Raw genomic sequence first — 18,489 nt, 5'->3', positions numbered from 1 at the left:
ATATTTTTATATTGTTTTTTACTCTTATTTTTTTCACTTTCAATATTGTTTGTAGTGTAATTTAATTTGGGATAACGCGGGTAATTATTTGGTTAATAATTTGTTGTAATTATGTGGAATAATAATAAGTATAAATTATTGTCACATATAAGATTGCAACGCATAAATATTAATTAAACTTTAAATTTAGACGATCAAAGTGTATGTTTCATAAATTCGACCTTCTTTGTACCGAGGTCCCATGGTGTAATGGTTAGCACTCTGGACTTTGAATCCAGCGATCCGAGTTCAAATCTCGGTGGGACCTGTACAAATATATTTTTTTTAATCACTTTTACATAGTTCATTACCCTTTGTATAATATATATTTTTTTATTTTTTTATACATATATATTTTGTTACATTACTTAGAATGCACTGATTGTGCGTGTGGATGATGCAGGTTTAGCTCATATGATTTAAATACATATATAGATAAGCTATATCAATACGTGTCAAAGAGGATCACGCACTCGTTACACAATCTAATCAATACGGCTATAGTCGCTCGTATCAGCGAGCCAGTCGCGAAAGTCGCACTCGCTCGATCGTCGAAGTCGCTTAATCAGCGATTACACAATCGCGAGTGCATCCTAACACAGTCATCCGTTTATCGTCTACGCGCGTAATCGTTGCGCGAGATTCGCGCGCGTTATCGCGAAACGGGGGACCTCGTTCGATTGCGCGCTGTCCATCAGTCTCTTATCTCGCTACGAATCGCCGTCGGATGCATCCGTGACTTTTATTACCTGTCGTTTAGCTCGAGCTTGTCCGCTTTTTTTTTTCGCGCCAGGCTACGGCGCGACCCGATAATATCGTGTAATCGGAAAAACGAGGAAGTGTGTATGTGTGACGCAGTCGATTGCGCATGTCAGGAGAAATACGATCCGCGCTGTCGCGATTGCGATACGCGAGTGATTACAGACTCTCGACGGGCTGAATTCCGCTAATTTTCCGGGTTAGAGGCGACGCGATTGAATCGCGAGATACGGCCCGCGAAGCCGCAAAAGAGTTGCGACACGTGTCCACACGCGTTTTCACTATGTCGACTCGCTATATGCAAATTCGCTAGTTAAATTTAGCATGTAAATGCATTTACATGCACACGTGTCGATTGAATTCTTTATGAAAAATTTACGATTCAAAAAAGAAAGAGTTTTATGAATAAAAGATAATTTTGCGCGGACGAGCGCACCGAGTGGAAAATGTCCGAGAGCTAGTTTATCGTAATCTGCTCGCCGGCCAAGTGTTGTCCGCGGTACGTTTATCCGCTGACCATTTCGCAGCGACGGCATAAAGAGCGGCTTTACGATCCCGCGGAGATGGCTTATTGTCAGGTGGGCGGATACGCGTGTGCGTCCGATCCGCAGGTGATCCCGTATATACAGAGTGTCCTAGGAAATCTCTTTAAAATAATGTTTGAACTCCTCGAGATAGTATGCGGACAAAAGGTCTTTGGCTCTTTATCTCGACGTGCAGATTCGTCCAATATTCTAGTTCTTTTTTTTATTCTCCTCCTTGTTAATAAAAAAAAGAATATCGTCTTTTACTCGTAGACTTTGCGAAACACCTTGTATATACGCGTATGTAATTTGCGTTATAGCTATGCGTTATACAGGAAATATATACAGGACGTATTCTCATTGTGCATTGGGCATTAGCCCAAGGGGGGGAGAGAGGCGACGGAGGCGTGCGCAAATCGCGACTGCGAGGATAAGGGTTGCGATGGGGTTGGATCATCCATTTTAAATGCGGATACGATATAATTTTTTCCCCCGTCTAGCGCTTTTTCCGCAGAGCCTGTTTCGTAAACACACGAAGGCGGGCTTAATGGCGCGCGTTTATGCCACCTCACGTGCTCGTCGTCGCCTCGTTACATAAACGTTTCTGCTACAAACGCTACTTGTTTCGCATATTTACGCCCGCGCGGTGATTAAGTGAGATAGCACGCGATTATTTATTAATCACGGTGGAGAGCTCAGATTAGATAAGTTGTCCGTGTTGCAAGTTTGTGATATATAATAGAAAAATAGGATATATATTTTTGCAATATGAAAATATTAATTATTCCTCTTTATTAAAAAAATATAAAAATTGAAACATAAAAATCTTGTATTGTTTGTATGAAAATCATAATTTAATTAAATATATTCTTTTATTTTTTTTTGATTTTTAAAAATCTTGTGTAAAGAGATATATCCAGAATTTAAGACTTTTTTAATATGACATTTGCTTTTAGAAATTACAGTCATTCTGATATTCAATTGACAATGAATAAACAATTTTCTGTGTCTTTGAATAACTACTTTTGAATAATTTATACTTTCCTTTGTGTGCTGGAATAACAATATATCGATTTTTATTGAGTGCGTTTGACATCGGGATCTACAGGTGTTAAATAGATGGACATATTTCGCAGTGTAGACCGGGTAATCCGTTATATGATAATCACGGCGGCGTTCGCAATCAGGAGTAAATGGCACGAATAAGTAAGCGGCGTTCATTAATGTCGATGGATTCTCGTTTCGTGAACCAGATTCCCGCGGCGCGGTCGTATAGCGGGTTCAACGTAGGCGATGACGGCGACATTTTCCTACGATCGTTACCGGAAGTTCATCAAGATGTGACAACGCTACCGTGAAACTCTCCCGCGCGCGCTCGTAAAATACTTTCTCAATTTAAATTTCAGCACGACGATCCCCGACGAACTTTTCGGTTAACGAGCGGAACCCCGGGAACTCAGACAGACGATAAAATACTCTTCGTAATGACGGAACGTGTAATTGAGAATCACACGAGCTCTTATCTTGATATCTTGTTCGGTGGAAATGCATTTCTGAAGAGATATTAAAATTGCGAGATTCCATAACGATTCCGAATCGCGATCGTCGCGTAGTAAACAATTCATTCGGAAAATTCGGATCTGTATCCGTTGTAGCTCTTTAATTTTCGATCACAGATATTTCTGTGATTTATCTCGAGAGAATAACGGGGAAGTTTACATCTTAAACGATTATTATCTCGGTGAAACAAACACTATTACTCGCGTGCAGCGCGATATAAAGCACGGCCATTTCGAGTCTAAATTAATAATTCCACAGTCGAAACGGGCCCGCTTATCGCGGCGAGATAGGTGGCTCTCTAAAAGTTTTAAACGTCTCGATGCAGCCAGCTAGCGTAACACGGGTAGGTGGTATATGCGGAATAAAAGTTACGCGGCAGTAAATTAAAGAGATTTATGCATCCTTCCGCGACGCCGGATTTATCGCGCTTCGGGCTCTCCCGCGGTGAAGCTTAACTGATCGACAATGTCGAGATTACTTGGCGAATATGTCCGTCGTACCCGGGGTACTTTCCAAAGGTTTCGTATAACCGCCCACTCTCTCGGAACTTGGCGGCTGTAAAGTCTGTCTTATCCGCGAGATAATGTACGGATCGTTCTGCAGCTTCCCATCGTCCAGAGGAGAGGAGAGACGAGACGAGACGAGACGAGACGAGACGAGAGGACATTAAACAGCTATCGGATATCGTAGAATTCGCAAATGAGAAGACTAGAGTGGCGTTATCGAGATTAGCGAGAGTTTCGTAGATCGCGAGTGTTGAATATTATATGACATTATTATAGAATGACAGCTGTGACGTCTAATGTTATAATTGCACTTGGAACCATCACGATATAATGCGTCATGAATAGCAAAAGTGGGAATAAAAGCTGGGGTGCATTTAGATTCGATTTTTAAATTTGTCACTTAAGGTTCGCTTAAGCTTAAGATTCACTTTAAGCTTCCATCGTCTTTCTGAAATTTACTCTCTGCGTTTCTAAGGTCTGTAGTATTTTGAAATTGTAACAGCGGTAAAATTGTGTAGCAGTAATACAAATTATTTCAAGCTTTCCGTTATCTGTGAATCGTAATTACGTTTACGTATTTCAGAGAACACTTATAATTTTGTAGCTAAATGACTGTAAACCTTAGGTGTTCGTTCTTATCCGCGAGATAATACGTCGCAAGTCGTCTTTGCGCGGATTACTGCTTCCTCTCTCTCCTTCTTTACAAATTCAAGCGAGAGAGACGGGGGCGAAAAGACATTAAGTAGCAGGCCGATTGGATAACAAACATTTTATCGCGTTTAATTTTGAGAGTGAGCGCCTCCGCGACGTTAAACTTTAACAGCTCCTTTCGCAATAAATAATATTATGCACGAGCGGGAAAAGCTCGCGAGCGAGTGAGCCGCGGGGCAATTAAATAAAATGTGATACCGTTCGAGTTATGACGGGAATCTTTATAGCTTATGGCCGCGTATTCCTTAAATCCGAGCGTAAAGTAACTTGGTCTGTTTATATACGTCCGTTTATACACGAAACGCATATACATGTATTGTGTGTATAGTATATATATCTATATGTATATGTTGTCTTGAAGCGATTTCATCGAATGCGCCTCAAGGAGCTCTTTTTACGAAACCTCTAGGAGATTTTAAATCCGCAAGGAAGAGCAAGACAAACTATTCGGTAAATAAACTAAATAAACGTACATATATTATTTGGTAAATACCACACGGTAAATAATGTTACCGTTTTCACAAAGTATCGTGATCGCAACCATGCATTGGAAAGACCCCGCCGTAATCTCGTTGCCAAGAAACTTCGCATAAATTCAACGGCAGGCAGCTTCTTGAGCCAATTTCCCATTTACCCATAAAACCTCGATATCTAATGTAAGATTTACGCGCGTCACGTCAATTACAAGGTGTTTTATAACAGCTTCTAGAAGCGTGGCACGGTGTGTCCAACCCCCTTCGCGACACACCCTCGAATTTATGTCGTAAAAACGTTTATTAGGCATCGAGCGAGTGGGGCAGCGTCTTTAAATAAGACGAGAAATTTTTTTTATAAGCCCAAAGAGTGCGCGCGTCTCGCATAAAAGCGGCAGGCGCTCCGTAAAAACGAATCCTTCGAAGACGCCTCCGGAAATGGTCGATGCTTCTCCTCGCATCGCGAGCGATCGCTAGGATGTGGCGAGATGGTGATTCTCCATCTACTCGTGTACAATGTCGCGACTTAACTGCCCCCTAAAAATTGTTTGTCTACGCGACGCTTTCGGACGTATACGTTTCATCCTGGCGCCGCTTTTAGCCGGTCCATCTCCCTGCTCGTTATCGTCATTGTTTAAAGATGGACTTTAAAGCACGGGCTATTGACACGGCAACGATAAAACTGTCTATTGTGAAACGGAGATATAGACATGTTGTCATATTTTCATCGCGCTTTTAAAAATAGCTCTTAAATTAAATCTTAAATTATACACGCACATATATATATACGTGAGATACTTTAGAGAATTGATGATATTTAAATTTTGTCAGCCCTGAAATTGCCAGAATATTGTGTTTGCTCGAATCTAAATGACTGAAATGGACTTATTCGATATTCCAGGATTTGTATTTGGCAACAGGAACGCACACACTCGGAGATGAGAAAATATCTTGTGTCCTCGATTTGAAACACTCTCTATGAATTTTTAACCAATATCGTTTGGCAACGAGGTCAAGTCTTAAATAGCGAGATTGGGGAAACACGACGAAATACGCGGAGAATCTGCTGTTTTCTCGCGAACAACACACAACAGTTCGCGTAATTCTTGGCATCCTATCTCAGGGGGTGAAAACACGGGCTCTCCTATCTTCTAGACATCGTGAAAACTGTCTCGTGAACCGAGAACACGTTCTCTCCGCGAATCCCTCATTAAACATTTGTCTCTCATTAAACCAGAGTGCGATCTAGGACCTTAATTCGGCGATGAGGAGTAATTAAGCGACGCGAGAGGAAAAGCGCGGGTGGTGAGGTACTTTGTTTCGCCGTAAACCGAGTTTAATGACTTCATGTAAAAATACCCCATCGGCTTTACGATAGCCCACCCCCGCGGGGCCTCCTCGTTTTCCTCCCGGGGGCGTCTCCTCCGTCTACGGCCATAATTTTATAGTTTTATGTAAACTGTATCGGGCCATGAAGCACGGGCGTCTATGACGCTTTGATGGTGATTGGCGTGCATCGTGAGATATAGGATCCTCTAAAGGCCAGTGTTTCCCAAACGAAGGAAATGCATATCAGGAGTTTTTAAAATTATAATTCGGTGGTAAATTTAAGCCAATCTGTTTGTTTTCGCTACAATTATCTCTGAATGTTTGTTTTTCTTTTTTATTCATGTTGATTTAAGTTTGAGAGTTTCTAACATATTTATAGCATGGATTTTTTGACACAAGATATATATCTTTAATTAAATTTAAGAAATGTATAAGAAATTATATATTTTATTCTATCTTAAAATAATAATATAGGTAAAAAAGTGTTTACAAGTGCAACAAGTTTGTGAAACGCTGTTCTCTGCGCATAAAAGATTCAGACTACTTTCCGCGTAAGCTTTGGCACGCAATTCTTCGGTCCGCTACTTCAAGATCGAAGCTGTGTCATAAATAAGTGATAACTATATCGTGACATGGCGAAAAACATCAGATCAAATATCATAAAATTTGTAGAATGAATTAGTACGCAGAAGAATTATCTGTATATATTTTTAGTTATCATGCTTTTCTCTCTTTCTCTTATTCTCTTGCACGATAGTAAGCAATCGATAAGAGGTAATAAACATCGGGCGCGCGCGTTGCTCGTAAATATTTTTTTTATACCTGTCGCTTAAATAATTTGTTATGTATTAACTATGATTGATAGCAACCGAAATTAAAATGATAGTTTTTTTATTAATTCAGCGTTATAAAAATAATATACCGAGTTATTAGATTGTTATTAATTGATAATAAATAATTATACTATTTTTTTCGACAATTTTTGTTTTATTTATTTATTTTATTTATAATTTTTGTTTTGCTTATTTATATATCGTCATACTATAAAAATAAGAAAATTATTTAAGTATCAAAAATATTTGTCACATTATCTACAATTATAATTTTTTTTTGCATCTAAATTATTAGTAATACATGTTTGAATAAGTGTGTGTGTATATATATATTATGTATTGATATATAAAATCTACGAGTAACTTCAAGTATCGAATTGAACGCTTACATTTCCAAGCCTTCGATAGCTCAGTTGGTAGAGCGGTGGACTGTAGTTGGGAAGATCTGATATATAGACATCCATAGGTCGCTGGTTCGAATCCGGCTCGAAGGAATTTCTTTTTTTTTTTATCTATTGGCATCGATTATATTTACTGTTCGTTAAATTCAATAATTGTAATATATAAAAATAATCAATATAATAAATACCCCTCCTTCTGATATATTCCATATTATAAATTTCGCGTTATACAAAACTTATGGGTTGTACAAAATTAGAAAATACATGTTTATTATAAAACAAATAAAAAACTTCCTACAAAAATTTATCTATTACATTATATCGGAATGATTTACCGCATTATACGAATCCGCGTTCTATAAGTACCTCGCTATAGGGAGGTTTACTGGACTTTATTAAATTATATATTAGCGTACGTATATAAATAATTTCATGAACATAATTTAAGATATGTATAATATTTAAATAAACGTCGTAAAATAATTAGTATTTTTGTCCCTTTATCTTGAAATTTTAAAAGCAATATATCATTGATTTCCAACAGTTTTCTAACAGTTTTTTTTGTATAAGAAATACTTATCAGTTTAAAGATAGAAAAAGTAAAAATATTTGCTCAATTTATTTTTATGCAAGTATAACGAATAAAAATAAACCCTCGACGCAAAAATAAAGGTTCCACCGAGATTTGAACTCGGATCGCTGGATTCAGAGTCCAGAGTGCTGACCATTACACCATGGAACCTCTGTTGATTGTTTATTTGCATATTGTAAATTTGTCAATTTATTCGCATTTTTTGTAATATTAAATTTACGCAAAAATAAAGGTTCCACCGAGATTTGAACTCGGATCGCTGGATTCAAAGTCCAGAGTGCTTACCATTACACCATGGAACCTCTGTTCATTGGTTATTCGCATATTGTAAATTTATTAATTTATTCGCATTTTTTGTAATGTTAAATTTACGCAAAAATAAAGGTTCCACCGAGATTTGAACTCGGATCGCTGGATTCAAAGTCCAGAGTGCTTACCATTACACCATGGAACCTCTGTTCATTGCTTATTTGCATATTGCAAATAATCAAATTATACAAATTATTTTTAATATTAATTTCGCGCAAAAATAAAGGTTCCACCGAGATTTGAACTCGGATCGCTGGATTCAAAGTCCAGAGTGCTGACCATTACACCATGGAACCTCTGTTTATTGCTAATTTACATTATAAACTTGTTAATTTATTCATGTTTTCTGCACATGTGTATTTAACATAACTTTCAGAAGATGATCTATCATATAAAAATAAGCGGTTGCGAAAGTGTCTAAACAACCGTTGATATAAGAAATATAAGTAACAAACATCTTATATTTCTTCGTCTGAGATTCATATTTCTGAGATACCACTATAATCTAAGCGGTAATAATAAGAATAAATATAAGCGGTCCAATCCTCATATAGAGGGTATCGCAGTTCGTGAGCGGACGAAAACAATTAATCAGGGACGCACGCGTGCGGCTGCCCTCCGGCGGGCAGCCTCGCGGAAACCACTCAAATTAATTTCAAGTCACAGCATATTCTCCGATTTGACGTGTTCTCGAGTGACGTCCAATCAGAGCCGAACCCCAGATCACGATCCACTCGCGCATGTACGCGCAGCCGACCCTTCCCTCCGTTCGCGCGCGGACCGGAATTCGACGACACCCCCGATTCCATTTCTGTTATACTTTTCGTGTACAATGCGCTCCTCCTTACGGTTCGCTGATCCTTGACTGACAGGATACCCGTGACACTTGCATGCGGGACAATCGGGGGCACCGGCGCACAGCGTGCTGTTACGCACACAGTGGATCCACGGTAGGTGCGGCGACGTCGTGCGGGATGACAGCCGAGCGAGCAAGTGTCATTGTGAAATCACTTTTAGATTCGATTTCAGGGATGATTCAGAGCGGCTATATGATGCGATTCTCAAATCCTGCGCATCCATTTTTTTTTAATCTTCCGGAACGTTAACTATGAAACAGATAATTATTATAAAAAAATATGTATCACGTAGGTTTTTATATTCATATTGTCAAATAATATATTGAAATTATTAAGTTATATTAAGATATTTGTGTATTTTTGCTTACTTAAGAAATCTGATTGGATCTTTTCTATTTCAATAACATAAAAAGGTGAAACTATAATAATATTTCTTTTTATTACATTAGAAAATCTATCATATTTGACCTACTTCTCTTACTTTCATGTAACGCGAGCAGGAAATACTCGATTTATTTATCTTTCGTTCGATCCTTCTACGCCAATTACGCTCTCACAATGTTTTGCTCAGCGAGTTTCGCGCGCTATAATTCTCCAGCGGTAGCAGAAGATCCGCCGATCACCCTGGTCTACGATTACATCTTTATGGTTTTATAACGGCTCGTGCGTAAGGGATTCTTATCCCCCGTTCGATTGAAGGAAAGAACACGGGAATCGTGTTTCCACGGAGCGCGAGGTCCTCTTCCCTCGGTTTTACCCTTACCCCCTGTGTAAATTCGCTTTATCGTCGCGACCGCCGTGGAAAGCCCTCGCGCCCCTTCGTACCGGCGCGGGAAGACGTCGTGTGTACACTTATTTCATGCTTGGCGGAACATCGGGACTCGAAGGGTACATCCTTTTCTCTCTTCGTAAGGCGCGCGAAATCGAAGAAAGCCGGGGTGGAATATTTTTCGGTGCACGAACCGTGATAATTTTCGACGATGGTGTATACTTACGAAAAGAAAAAAATGATAATAAACGGTTTTAAGATATTTGAGAAATATTATTTGAAGATACTTCTTATATATATGTCAGAAACGATACTTAGAGCGACGCGCTAACATATGTGCATTATGATTGCGGTGAAGTCAAAGTACCATGAAGAGATTTCACGTAAAACTTAATGTTCTGAATATCTATTTTATTGTAGTGCTAGATTTTTTCCAATTTTCATGTGTGAAAGATCATTTATGAATATTTATTTGAGCACTTTTTTCAAATTCCTATTTTTTTCTCAAGTAACAAAAACGAAATTTTTGGAGAAATTTATGTTTATTTTACAAATCTATGTGTCTTTTATTGTCATAAATATTTTTTTAACAAAAAATATTTTTATATTTGTCCAAATAAAAAATTTTACAAGATGTTAAAGAGTATCCTATTTTGCTAAATTCTTATATAATTTCTTAATTATAATTTAATAAAAAAGTTTATTAAAATGATATTGTATTCTTATACATCATATTTTCTGTATGTTTCTGACAATAGATTTTTTATTCATCGAACTTACTTTAATATATTTCCCGTAACTTTTCATGATTCTACCAGAATCCTCGTAGAGATACATGCCGCATATTACTTGGTGCTTGTGGAATGACATCAAAGCATAATGACGGAAATACTCGGTGACAGAAGATGCATTTCGCCATACAAAAGGCCATGCTTCTAGAAACGCTTTGTCGTTACTGCGTTTTTTCTTTCCTGACTAACGAATTCTCCGTACGGATGAATAATTGGTATCTCGCATTATCCTCAATCAACGTGACTGTCCTCGCGGATCTGAGATTCTTATGGACGAAATGAGGGAAATCATGACTTTCTTGGCAATTAATTACACTTCTTATCATGGAAAAAGATCACAGTGTGATCGAAACATTTGATAAAACATTGTTAAAATAAAAATTCTGGATTGTGTTGATTAGCGCACTAACAACAGCGTTTTGACTTTACATAATCTTTATTTTTGTATTGTATGAATATGGGATCACGTCGCTTTAAAAAGTTGTTGCGTAAAAAGTTAAAAACAGAATGAAGACTATATGTTTTTAAACATTTCGCATTCAATGGGCAATGGACTTCGTTTTGCGTTGAAAATCGAAAACCTATGCGAAACTATCCATTTTTAGACTTAGTTTATTAACTTTGCTAACAACTTTGTAATAAACTAGCGATGATTTTTAAATCTTGCTCAGAACTATATTGATCACATACTTTAAAATTATTGAAATCGGTAGTGAGAGAATTTGTGAGAGAGAGAGAGAGAGAGAGAGAGAGAGAGAGAGAGAAGAAAAAGAAAAGAGAGAGGGATTGCGATATCGAAGCAGGAGAGTGAGGAGATGTCGAGAAACGGTAGCGAAAAGTGCATCAGCATGGGGGCTTTGCTGATTTACGAGGAGTCGTTGCTAGGAGAGCATTAATATCCGTGACGGAATATTAAACCGCGAGCGTCAATGGGTACATCTTCAAAGGGATTTTCAGGGCATCTCTCGGGAGCGAGGGAAGGAGAAAAAGAGAAAGAGAGAGAGAGAGAGAGAGGAAGCCGCGTTCCCGCAAGATTATGAGATTCTTGTTAAGTGTCACGTGTAAAGAGTTCTTTCATACGCGACCGAGCCAACCCGCGGTGCCGCTCGTGAAATACCGTCAGATAAAGGTGACATGAAAATTTATCGAACGCGCGGGATTTTCAGAGATTCGCTTTAAACTCCCCCTAAATCCTGGTCTCGCATACGCGGCATGGAACGTAAGCTGGCTTACTTTGTCAGTTTCACCGCGGGAACGAGAGAATAGAAGATTGCATTTTGACGGATGCAACTCGGAGCTAAGTTTAACATAGTGCTCGCTCTTTATATATGTAAAGAATTTTTACCACGTTTCCGTCAATATTTTTTTAATTTTGATTTTTTTAATTCTGATGATATATGATTCGTGCGAAAGTAATCAGTTTTATCTCGTTGTATATCTCAATCCTACTTCTCGCAATTTTCGTCGCGTTTCGCGTTCGATGATCAGACGCAATTGAATATCGCTTGTTTTTGATGATTCCAACGTGATGATGAGTTTAAAAAACATCAAATTTAGTGACGCATTTTTTTCTATTCATTCTATTCATTGGAAGGGTCAGAGACGATTCGCGGCGCAATACGAGCGGAACGTTCGAGGAAGGACGTTAATGAGATAAGAGGGGCGGACGCGGAGTCGATTCGAGATAATAACGAGGTGGATTTTTATAACGAGGATCGACGATCTCCTCTTGGGGGAGCAGCAGAAGCGAGACGCCTCGCTCGCGTTTGCTAATCGCAAACGCCATGTCGTCGCTCACTTGTCGTATCCCCGCTGCGTTTCGCCCCTACGTCGGAGGCGGACTTAATTATCTAATTAATTAACCTCAATCAGAACGATGAGTAATTTCTCGCTCGGCTGGCGCCTTTGCCGTCGAGACTTTCTTGTCGCGGGGAACGAATTACGGATGAGCTCACGGCAAATCGATTATGTCCCGATGCTGTTGCCCCGAAACGGCGCGTCTCCGCCGCTAGTTCGCACACAAGAGAGAAAGAGAGAGAGAGAGAGCTCCTTCTGCCAGGATCCACGATATCCTGCTCTAGGTGGTCGACCAATTTTCCTCCCCCGTGGCTTCGCTTGCCTTTATCTTTGGCGCTTACGCCGATCGCATGATAACTCGCTCGTGAAGGGCGACCGTGGTCGTTCGTCCTTCGTGCGGAGTTTAGTGCGATGAAGCTTGGGTTGATTCGAGGGGTAAGAAGATAGAGGATAGACGAATATCCTTGCGAATCGCGACTGACCTTTGCTTATATTTTTATAGAAAGTATCAGAAGAGAAAGCAAATATATGTAATTTAGAGACAGTGTTGTATGGATAATAAAATGTAGAAAGTTAATGAGTTACCTTTTCTCAAATGATAGTTTAATCTTCCAAAATGATCGACAGTTTAAAGTTGATAATATGTATAATAACAAAAATATATATGAAAAGCTAATATGAGTCATCTGGGAAATGATTATATCTTACATTTCGAAGTCAGTTATTATCGATTCAAGTATCACGTTTGTTCGCAACTTTTCTTAAATCCTCGAAAAGCAAACCGACTTCCCCCTTCTCAAAATAATAGCGGCCCTTTCACGGTAGCCTCTCCATTTCCATTTTGGATATTTCAGATCGCTCCTCCTCAAACCAGGTCTTTTTTTTCTACGACAAAAGCACCCTCGGAGCTACACACCCGGTTGCGCGGCGGCACCGCCCCCGATGTGTAACTGACGTTTTTGACGCGTCAAGTGGTTCCATCGCGCTTCCATTCTCCAAGGGTCGGCACGTTTATCGGCTACTGTTTTACATAAACATCCCCGGGAGGACGGGGCGGATCGGTGAAAGCAAAGTTGCGAATCGTATCGTGGGACGCGAACGTCGCGGAGATTCCTCTAAGTGATCTCGAGTGTTTTCGCAGTTGATTCGACGTTCTCGCGCCAGCGTTCTCGGCGGAGCTTTTTAAGCCCCGTTTAACCCTGGCCTCGGGATCCGGCTAACTTCGGTATTTAGTTAGTCAACCCTGCCCGCGAGGCGTCATGGGAAACGACAAGTGGCCCGGTCTCGCCCCAGCAAAGGCTCGAGCGTATCACCGGCTGTGTACATATTCGGAAACGATGCTGATACATATGTATGTGTGCGTAGATAGTAGACGGCTAAATGTGTGTACGTGGTTTGTCGCTGCATCGAACGCTCTGTATGCCTTTCATGTGATAATCCTTGTGTATTTAATCGGAGGACATCGATGGAGCCGACTCGGTGCTTGACGTAAAAAGTAAACGATCCACCGTGGATTAGTTCATAATTTGCTTTGAGCGGAGGATAAAATAGAGAGAGCACTCGAGTGACGAACTTTCCAGACAAGTGTTTGTTTAACAGTTTAGATTTTTTCGGCTTTGATTTCTGCCGCGTTTTTTTTTTTTTTTTTGAGGGTCGCAGACTCATAGTGTAACAGTCTTTATTTAAGTTTACGTTAAATATATATTTTAGCTATTGGTACTAACCCGTGACGCGAAAGTGCCTGTAACAGCGCCTTGTAATGTTGGATTTAATACGTTATTGCCTCAAGCCACATTTAATGACCAGCGGTGCTGACGCCGGAAATTTGAGCTCGTAAAATCATAAAGCTCGTCGTTTAAAGTGAAAATGCCGCATAGTGATTAAAACATTTAGTAAATAAATTATGAATTACGTTATTAAAAGATTAAAAATAAATTATTGCATTCAACGAAAAACAGTATGAAAAAAATTGAGAACAATTCAGCAATGAAATAATAACGATTATAACAATGATAAGATTATAATTTTGATTTCTACGTTATTGCTTATCACTTATCGTTAAATTACACTGTTTTATCGCGGGAATTATTGATACTACTCGTCTTGTAACCTTTGTAATCAATAATATATAATAATCGATGTATGAAGTCACCTGTTTCAACACGCACGTTCAGATTTTAATTATGTTTATATTTACGAAAGAGATTACATTATCGCGACCGCCTTAAGTGTTATTATACCAATCCCTACAGGGAGATAATATTCTGTGTGATAAGGATTTTTAGAAGCTATAATACAACGCATGAAAAGATCGTAGGTTGAGGGCAAGTTCTTTAAAATTTAAATTGTGAACTTGTTATATATCGAAAATATTAATATTATAAATATTATTTTTTAATAAATTGCGGAAATTATGTTTACTCTTACTTACACACACATATACACACGTGTACGCGCGTTATTACATTTTCGGAAAGTGCTGATTATGTTAATATTCACCGATAGAAGTTGAAAACTTTGACGAAAATTACTTTATGCCGTGAAGTTCTCAGCGCGTCTTCTCGCGATATTCCGCTATTCGCGAGTAAATTATCGAACGGATATAAACGAGATACATTCACACGATGCCATAAAGTCGCTTGGAAATTCGTCGTCCCACACCTTATCACAGAAATACGTTACACAGTTTCTACGCTTGTCAGCGCTTGCACGAGTTTCCTTGATTTTCGTAGCTCTTTACTTCGCTAATGGATTACGCTCTCGAGGATGTTTTCGCAGAGACCGCGTTATTTCTCCCAGCTGTCGAAGTCCTATCCGATTTTGAAGCTCGTTGACATTTACGATCGCCAGGTAATCGCGATTCAGTGAAGAAGCGAAATAATTTTTTATCTTGATAAATGTCGCTCGTTTATATGTGATATTTTTATATCAGCGTTTATATTCACAGTCTTTTATACGAGCGTACGTTTTGGATAACTTTTACGTCTGCATTTTAATGTACATCCTGTTCTACGCGGCCTTATGGTACGCTAATTATGTAAGTAATCATTATGAGACTAAAAGCCAAACATAGCACAAATCATTCGAAAATTTAGCTTTTTAAATTTTAAGTTAATTTTAATACGATTTTCGATATAATTATTCAAGATAATAAAACGAATTGAAAAATCGAATCGGGAAATGTCAACGACAGTTGCAGAGAACAAAACAGTGAGGGTTATCCTTTTATTTTACTTGGTTCTTGTAATAATATTGATTCACTCACTCTTTTTATTAAGAATTTTATTTTTTTGTAGAAATTAGATAGACTGGTATTGCTGAAAAATAAGAAGGCGGAATTCGAAGAAGTGATCGTGAAAACGGTTAGTCATCTTGTTTTTTATTTCTATAATAATGTCTACAATAATATTAATGGTATTTACTTTACAGACAGATACGCAAAAAATCACTACAAAATATTTAGAAGATGAAGTAAGTTTAAGAATTATAAATCGATGCAAATTTGTGTAGACTAAAATATGTATAGACTAAACTTTTTTAATTTTCATACCACGTAAACATTTAACTATTCAGATGCACAGGCTCAGTACAGAATTAATTATGACGTCCAATAAAATCATCGAATTGGAAAGAGTCATTGAAAAAGTAATCGTCGTTTGACATTTACTCTGTAGCCGTCCATTTTTACCAGCTTCAGTAATTATTATTAAATCGTAGATGGTTTTTAGTACAAATATCCAGACAAATCATTTACATATTCAACCGGTGTCATCGCAACCGGCGAAGGTGAATGTCCACAAGGACACGAGGATACCGCGAATCCGCTTGAGAAGTTCAAGGTGAATAAATACTTCGTCTTCACCAAATAAAATACTTAAAAACATCTTTTGCGTTTTAATTTTACATAACGGGCTAATTAAGACTATGACATAAATAATCGTGATATATAATCAAGAATATGATATTAAGTTTGTAAGATGTGATTTGATTTTATTGATTTATATGCAGTTGACGAAAAGCATAATTGAAAATCCTTTTCTACATCGACTCGGTTGAAATAAAAATTAATCGAGAGGATTAATAATACGTTTAATTTTGTAATTATCGTCGAACGATTTTAAGATCCTCGAACCGTCATTTCCGCCGTCCGTTCCACCGGAACCTCCGCCTCGGAAGTACGGGATCTTTGTCAGTCGACCGAGCGTCGTCTGCCACTGCACCTGCAACTCCACCGCCAAAAGTCGGATTCAAATAATAGCGCCTCGGCAGAAGCTTCCTCGGAATCTATTATTCGACGACGTAAGACGTTCTAATTACATCAAAACGATATTTAATTTCTAGATATTATGTGCAATCTAATTGAACATTATAAATTTCTTGTTTATGTAAAAAATTATCGAAGCAGAGATGTAATTAATTCATGAAATTCGAACACAGATTCTTACGGATTTAAATCGATCGAAAATTCGTGTAACTCATCGCCATTGCAATTTGATACAATTTATTTTTGGATTGAATAATATTGATCTAATTATCTGCTTTCTTTGTATCAATCGTTCCAAGATTTTATCTTTCGTTTTCTTAGCTCTAAATCTTTCCAATTATATTATATTATATAAATTATAAGTTTTGAGAATTTCTCAAAATATATATTCTTAAATTGATTAATTCTTCAAATTCTATTCTACAGCTACGAATAGAACGTCTTCAAGATACAGCAATTATCATGATGGTGATAGAAAGAGGTATCCTAAACGACTCAAGATTCGCTCGCGACGATCTTCGTATTGCAAAATTCGGAAGATCCACGTGGATTCCTTAAAGAATGTCACACCTTTTACCAAATCATTATTAGGACTTGCTACAATGTTTTACCGAGTATTACATTAATAAAAATAGATATTTCGATAACTTTAACTGTTTCAAAGATGAATTCTATAATCTTTTTCCACTATCTTTTTATTTTTGTGTATTTAAAATATTATTTATATAATGTTTATTATATTTATATAACATGTTAGAAATAATATGATTTTAATATAACAATATCAATTTTTTACACTCATGTTCCTATAAAAATTGTGTGTGAGATTTTAATAAACATATATTCTTGTTATCCATATTTATTGTTGTATTTCATTGTGTTTTAATTCGAGTTTATAGTTGAAACATACATTGCAGATAATATATTTTTTTTTATATTTCCGCTGCAATAGACTTCATGTTTATAATCGCATTTCATAACCGTGTTAATATAATCTTTCAAGCATAATTAGCTACATGTTATGCTCATAGCACAATAATTTCATGGCAAATAATACTTAAAAATATAAAAGGAAAAACATTTACATATATGTAAATGACGCGCATATCTTATATCGTTTTATATCGTGAAAAATATAAAAATTCAATCTTATTCTCATCTCAATCTACATGTATATTAATTCTCCAGATTACATTTGCAATCACGGTTAAAAGATTCAACCTGGTTTAAAAACAACATCGTAAGCCTTGAGCCAAATGTATAATTATGTAAATAGTGCAAGATTCCGTAATAAATATTTAATCAAACATGTTTGATATACGGTTTCATAAATAAGAGAGAGAAAGAGAGAGAACATGTTTTAGAAACAGCAATTAAAATATGCTGATAACGATAATCAATCACATATATGTATATTCTCGCTCCGTATCTTTATCTACGTGTCGAAAAAGCTATATTATTTTTAATCGTGCCATTTTATTATAAATTTGATACTGATAAAGACGTACTTTTTATCTAATTTTTTTAGTAGGAAACATTTTTTTTTCCCCAGTATTTTGTGTTGGGATATGTAATATTATTTTAAAATTCGGAAAAAAATAAATACCTGCAAGCAGTAGATAAAACTGCATTAGAAAGGCCAGGTTATTGGAACACTGATTGTCCATTCCTTGAACTACATATCTACTAAGTTTACTAAATTGTATACTTTCATTTGAAACGAAAGTATTCAATTAGAATCTATGCATGTTAAGATCAACACGCTTGTGGGAAAACTTTTGCTAGTCGTTCAATGCAACATCCTGTTCTACCTGCAAGACGTCCTATTAATTTGTTACTGACATTATCATCTTTCTTCTCTGTTACAATTCTCCGTTGTTACAATTTAATCAAAATTCTATTTTTTCCCAGGTATTTTCATACACACACGGTATTATTCTAAATATATATAAACATATCTGTCACAACTCATCAT

At 37.3% G+C, this 18,489-nt stretch overlaps 6 non-coding genes and 1 pseudogene across 6 annotated transcripts; 3 read left to right on the top strand and 4 right to left on the bottom strand.

Annotated features, from left to right (window-relative positions):
- The first annotated feature begins 235 nt into the window (after positions 1-235).
- Positions 236-307, top strand: Trnaq-uug. The gene has a single exon. It is a non-coding gene; the product is annotated as a tRNA-Gln (tRNA).
- Positions 308-7,132: 6,825 nt separating this feature from the next.
- Trnay-gua lies at positions 7,133-7,228 on the top strand. Its single transcript has 2 exons — positions 7,133-7,169; positions 7,193-7,228. It is a non-coding gene; the product is annotated as a tRNA-Tyr (tRNA).
- A 577-nt stretch (positions 7,229-7,805) lies between these two features.
- On the bottom strand, positions 7,806-7,877 carry Trnaq-cug. Its single transcript has one exon. It is a non-coding gene; the product is annotated as a tRNA-Gln (tRNA).
- An 80-nt stretch (positions 7,878-7,957) lies between these two features.
- Positions 7,958-8,029, bottom strand: Trnaq-uug. The gene has a single exon. It is a non-coding gene; the product is annotated as a tRNA-Gln (tRNA).
- An 80-nt stretch (positions 8,030-8,109) lies between these two features.
- Trnaq-uug lies at positions 8,110-8,181 on the bottom strand. The gene has a single exon. It is a non-coding gene; the product is annotated as a tRNA-Gln (tRNA).
- A 79-nt stretch (positions 8,182-8,260) lies between these two features.
- Positions 8,261-8,332, bottom strand: Trnaq-uug. The gene has a single exon. It is a non-coding gene; the product is annotated as a tRNA-Gln (tRNA).
- Positions 8,333-13,972: 5,640 nt separating this feature from the next.
- LOC115234843 lies at positions 13,973-17,224 on the top strand (annotated as a pseudogene).
- The last annotated feature ends 1,265 nt before the right edge of the window (positions 17,225-18,489 follow it).

Source organism: Formica exsecta, unplaced genomic scaffold (assembly GCF_003651465.1).
Source record: "Formica exsecta isolate Colony F162 unplaced genomic scaffold, ASM365146v1 scaffold21, whole genome shotgun sequence".
In the NCBI taxonomy this organism is placed as follows: domain Eukaryota; kingdom Metazoa; phylum Arthropoda; class Insecta; order Hymenoptera; family Formicidae; genus Formica; species Formica exsecta.
Note: the sequence above shows the minus strand (reverse complement) of the source record. Positions and strands in the feature narration are given on the sequence as shown.